Source organism: Pinus tabuliformis, chromosome 7 (assembly GCF_031772625.1).
Source record: "Pinus tabuliformis cultivar Carrire ecotype Pingquan chromosome 7, CPIR1, whole genome shotgun sequence".
In the NCBI taxonomy this organism is placed as follows: domain Eukaryota; kingdom Viridiplantae; phylum Streptophyta; class Pinopsida; order Pinales; family Pinaceae; genus Pinus; species Pinus tabuliformis.
The window spans coordinates 1,544,841,498-1,544,847,670 of record NC_142293.1 but is presented as its reverse complement, the minus strand read 5'-3'; positions in this window follow the sequence as shown (position 1 = coordinate 1,544,847,670).

The following is a 6,173-nucleotide window of genomic DNA, read 5'->3' as shown; positions in this document are numbered from 1 at the left end:
TTTTCACCATTTAAAATGTGTAAAATTAAATTAATAAAATTTATTTGTATGTAAAAGATATGAGATGCATTTTTAGTGTGGGATAAACCTTCGTCCATACTTTTTTTTTTTAAATTTAATTGGATTTATGTTTGAATTTTGATTTCCACATGTGTGAGGAAATTAATAAAATTTATTTGCATGTAAAATATATGAGATGCGTTTTTAGTGTGGGATAAACCTTTATATATATATATATATATATATATATATAGATTTCCACCTTTGTGTGAGGGGAGCTTTGTGTTTTTGAGATTTTAATCAATTTTAAAATAATTTAAATCATTGAATGTTTTTTTAAAAATAATCCAAACATATAAAAATGGGATTTACTAAAAAGGTTGAATTCACTAAAAATAATACATTGTAATTGCTCTATATCAAATCTTTATATGTCGATAATATATTTTACTATTGTCAAATATGAAAGATGTGTATTTTTAAGCCTTGAGGGTTAGTTCAATTGGTGAAATCCCCATTGTTAAAACACCTTTGTTATTGAGAGGGCACAAGTTTAATTTTATCGACACTTTCGGGGTCAAGCTTTGTAGTTGAACCGGTAGGAAGTGATCCCTTCACATGGATTTTCTTTGTACAAATATTTCATGGATGTAGCAATCACCGATCTCTGGGGTCCTTGAACCACATAGGAAAAAAGAAGAAAAAAAGATGTATATCCTTAGATTTTTAAATGTAAAATATTTTTCCCCCTTTTTTTTGGAAAAAATATTTTTATATTTCTTATAAAAGAAATACACATATCCATCCCCACTCCAGCATCTCAACAAAGCCAATGCTTTTCCTTTCTTGAGATCATACAAAAAAATAGAATGTTCCAAATAATGTATCTCTGAGACCTCATCAAAGAAGATCATATTTCTTACACACAACTTGATACTCTAATGTTTTGCTCTGCTCTAATTTTCACTAATAAATTCCACTGCTTCAGACTAAGAACATCGCCCTATATAATTGATGCATCATTATAAGTTGTAAGAAAAGGGAAAAGTATTTAATTAAATGATCCTCATAGAATTCATGTATGAGGAAAGATCCAACCTGAAGGGGCATAACCTTTTTAGATAGTTCATCTTCTTTGATATCCAATTTTCTATAGATGCGTGAGAAGGATGTCCATTCAAATTTCAAAACGCATTCATTGGTTTGAAAAAGGATAAGCTTTAACCATATGTTTTGTACCTTCACTTTGTTATTGGCTCAGTCCATGAAAAGTTTGTAGTTGCCCAATACTCATATTTTCTTCAAAGCAGTTTGAAATTCCTAGAACAGAAGAATCCATAGAGACACAAATTTCCTTTTAGTATTTGAGTCTCATCTTGAAGAGTATTAGAGAAAGAGATGGGATTATGTTAAGTGAAGAATTACATCGAATCCATAGTGCATGGATATGCTTGCCATGTTCTATCAAAAAATCCTCAAGGGACCCCAATGTCCAAAGTAGGAAAGACATCATTCTAACTTCATAATATACATTGATTAGTAATATATAATAATATTATTATATAACCCCTATTTACTTTAATCTCTCTTATGTTTTAGTTGTCCTTATCACCTTGAAACCCGTTTTCTCTAATCCTTTTTCACCATATCAGTATAATCCTTAGATTACTTATTGTGTCGAGAGACACTCTATAACCCAGTATGGCAACGATGTTAGGTCCCTATAATACTAGTGTATTCCCTCATTGTTATTATCAGTGTAGCCCCATTATTGTTATTGTTGTGCTCATTTAATCCCCATATTTTTATTATTGTGCCCCATAGAAGCCCACAATTGTTATTGTTGTGCCCTTACATTATTATTGCTATGTTGGCTCTGATTATATTGTGACCCTTAGACTCGTATATATAGAAAGGAGGCTTTGTCATTTGAATCATCCAAGAATTGTTTATTTGTGTAATGTAAAGGAGGTTTCCCCCTCGAAGAGGTTAATTTTGAAGTTGTTGATCTATCTCTTCTTCTATTTTGTGAGCTGGTTGCATAACATTTGGTATCAGAACTTTGGATTTAGGGATTTTGCTTCTTCAAACAAGTGATATTGGCATTTTCACTATAACTTTTTTATATACAAGGCTTCAGAAGCTGAAATGTTTACCACGTGGAGCTAAAATATCAGAGAACTTCGTGTAAAAATTTCATATCTTGGTTCGCTATATTTTCGGAGATATGCTCTGAGGAAGTTAGGGTTTTTTCAGGCTCCATAATTCTGTCTCAAATAGGTGACCTAGGGAAAATCGTCATAACTTTCGTTTCAGGCATCGGATTTGAATTCTATAAAAAGTGGCTAAAATTTTACAAACTTTAGTTTTTTGTGTAGCAATTTCAGGGCCGAAGGTTGAAACAATGACACATGGCATCCCTTACAATGTCTCTCTACTGAACTAGTCCATAATCAGGTCATCATGGGATATTTGCATAACTCTTTCTTGAAGAATCAAATCACGATCAGACTTGTGGGGTTGGAAAGAGGACTCAGAGAGATACCACAGGAAGAAATTCAAGAACTTGGAGATATGCAATTACAGAGTTACAATTGTTTCAAGATTGAGTTCCTAAAAGCAAGAAAAAATGTGTATTTGTTTTTAAAAATTGCATAACTTTTGTTTGAAAAATCAGCTTGAAGTGATTCAAAGGGCATAGTGAAGCATAGATATCGTTGTTTGATTTAAAAATTCCTCAAAGCAAGAAAATAGAAACACCTAGTAAGAAACCTAAAGGATCTACTATGACACATGAAGAAGAGGAAGAAATGTAGCATGATATATCAAAATTATGGGACCAAGTGCAACAAATTTCACTCTTGCAAAGAGTAACAAAAATCAAATGGAATCTAAGATAGATGGTTTCAAGAATGGTATGGAAGATAAGATGGATGGTATAGAAGCAAAAATGAAATGCAACATGGAAGAATTGAATAATGGTTTAAAAGAAGACATGGAAGGTTTGAAGGAAGGTTTGACAAAGTTGCTACAAGAAATGCTTCCTAATGGTGAAAAGGTATTAAATGAAAATCATGGTGAGAACAAAAGGAATGTTAATCATGATTTCATAGATTATAACACTGGACTGAAGACCCACCATATTCCAAATATCGATATGAGGAAGTTTGATGGCAAGGATCCGGTAACATGGATAATAAAAATGGAGCAATATTTTGATCTTCATAATGTACAACAAACACAAAAGGTACACATTGCAACTTTATATTTAGAACCCAATAAATTTGTATGGTATCAATGGCTTTGTTCTCATAAATCAATTGTCACTTCGTCAATTTTTACGGAGGAAATGACAACACATTATGAGGATACAAAGAGAACACCTTCTGTAGCCAATTGATAAAAGGGTTCAATGGAAGAGCACATTGATGACTTCCAAAAATTGAATATAAGGGTAAATTATATTCCAGAGGAGAATAGGATTGATGTATTCATAAGGAATTTAAAGGACAACATCCAACATGAGGTTTTCCTTTGGGAACCTGATTCATTGGAGAAGGCATTCAGGTTGGCAAGAAAAATTGAAAGCAAAATTATGGCAACAAGGAAGCCTACTACTCACAACTATAAAGATGGAAGTATTGTTGATCGTATCCTTCCACAGCCTACAAGGCTGAAACCACAACAATTGGAATAAAAAAGAGCAAAATGGATTTGTTCCAGTTGTGATAGAAAATACACTAAAGGTCATAAGTGTATTGAGAAGAAATTAATTACATAGATTGGGAAGAGGAAGAAGAAAAAGAACAAGAAATATCAAAAGAAGAGGATATACACTAGGAACCAACCCCATATAAAGAATCAATGAATAAGACCATATCTTGTAATGCATTGATAGGAATTACCACTCCTCAAACTCTCAAGATAAAAGGAAATATCAAAAAGAATAACGTAATAGTGTTGATTGATTCGGGTAGTACACATAATTTTATTCATTGTAAGATAACCAAAGAATTGAATTGCTTCTTATATCCAACACCATCGTGTCAAGTGATGGTTGCAAATGGGGAACCATAATTTTCTCTGGAAAGTGCCATAATACCAAGCTATCCATGGGAGAATATGTATTGAATAGACCAATGCTTTCCATTCATTCGGTGGTGCTGATGTTGTACTAGGAGTCAAATGGTCGCAATCTTTGGGTATGATAGCATTTAATTTTCAAGTACTTTTCTTGAATTTTTTTGGCAAGGAAAGGAAGTTGAATTAAGGGGTATCACATGGAAACTAGGAAAGATAATCAGCTCTATTGGCATGACAAAATTTCTAAATAAAGAACAATAGGGTGTAATTGCACAATTATGTTCACTAGAGGTTCAAACATCGAAATCATCTATTTCTCGAGATCTCCAAAAAGTCTTGGACAATCATTATAAGGTTCAAGCAGTGGAAGGTCACATTGAGCATCAACAATAAGTTCTCCAACTCTTAAGGATAACCTCACTTTGGTGTAGAATAGAATGAAACAATAGGAAGATCAACATCGCAACTAAAGAAGTTTTGATGTAGATGACTGGGTATTTTTACAGCTACAACCATACAAACAAATGTCCCTCAAGCAAGCTAAGAAGGATAATAAATTATCACCAAAATATTATGGTCCTTATAAGGTGTTGCAAAATATTGGTACCATGGCATACAAATTTGAGTTTCCTGCATCTTCATGAGTGCACCCAATTTTCCATGTTTCATGCTTAAAGAAGGTTATAGGTGACAAGCTCCCAGTTCAAACAATATTTCCAGAACTTAAGGAGGAAGGAAAATTCATATTGGAACCTGAAACAATCACGGAAATGATAACTCGAAAACTACAAAATCGATCAATTTCAGAGTATCTCATCAAGTGAAAGGACTTACTAGTTGAAGATTCCACATGGGAGGATGAGAATTTTATACAGAAGCATCCAAACTACTTAAGCGTTGAGGATAACACTTTTTTGAAGGAGAGGGGCATGTTAGGTCCCTATAATACTAGTGTATTCCATCATTGTTATTGTCAATGAGGCCCCCTTATTGTTATTGTAGTGCCCATGTAGCCCCCATATTATTGTTATTGTGCCCCATAGAAGCCCACAATTGTTATTGTTGTGCCCTTACATTATTAATGTTTGTCGGATCTGATTATATTGTTACCCCTTAGACTCCTATATGTAGAAGGAGGTTGTGTCATTTGAATCATCCAAGAATTGTTCATTTGTGTAATGTAAATGAGGTTTCCCCCTCAAAGAGGCTAATTTTGAAGTCATTGATCTATCTCTTCTTCTATTTTGTGAGTTGGTTGCATAACAAACAATGTTGTAAAAAATTATATAAGGCATTATGTAATGTAATGTTATGTTGATTTGGTCAACATTAATATTGAAAATAAAAACATTAAAATAATATTAATAATAATTAATAATTATATATAAGTTTGAGTTAGTCATTTGATGAGTTGACATATGGTGGTTTACAAGCCCATGGTATTTGTCATGATGAAGCCTATTTAAAGGATTGAGGAAATCCATTATGGAATGCAAGATTATTAGCTTAGATCCATTGTAACTCTAAAATTCATCCCTCTCGGTACTTATTATCTTCTTTCTTTTCAGTGTTATTTACCTTGCCAACCTTAGTATGATGGTCTAAATTTTATTTCGAGCCTCAAATTTTTTTATCTAATACAATAATTTTATTATCAATTATTATTATATAATTTATATAAATATGAGTATATCAAACCCATGTAAATAAAATTAATTACTTAATATTATATTAATTTGAAGAGTGAGATTTCAGAATAGAATCCACAGGTGTCATTTTTAAAAGTATACGTTTCGAGTCTCATACTTGACTTATCATCAGGACATTTATGTCGAGATAAGAAGAGCAAATCAGGAGAGTATAAATAGGACAGAGAAAGGAAGAGAGAAAAAAGAGATTTGGCTTAATAATACCTAAGGAATAAAACAAAAAACAAAATTAAATAATAAAACAAAAAGTCACAAATCAAAGGCTAAATAATAATTAAAAACATTATGAATGACAATCAATAAACCATAAGAATCTTTAAACTAACATTAATGACGAGTGGTGTAAGATATAGTTTAATGAGATTGGACTGGTAAGAGCAA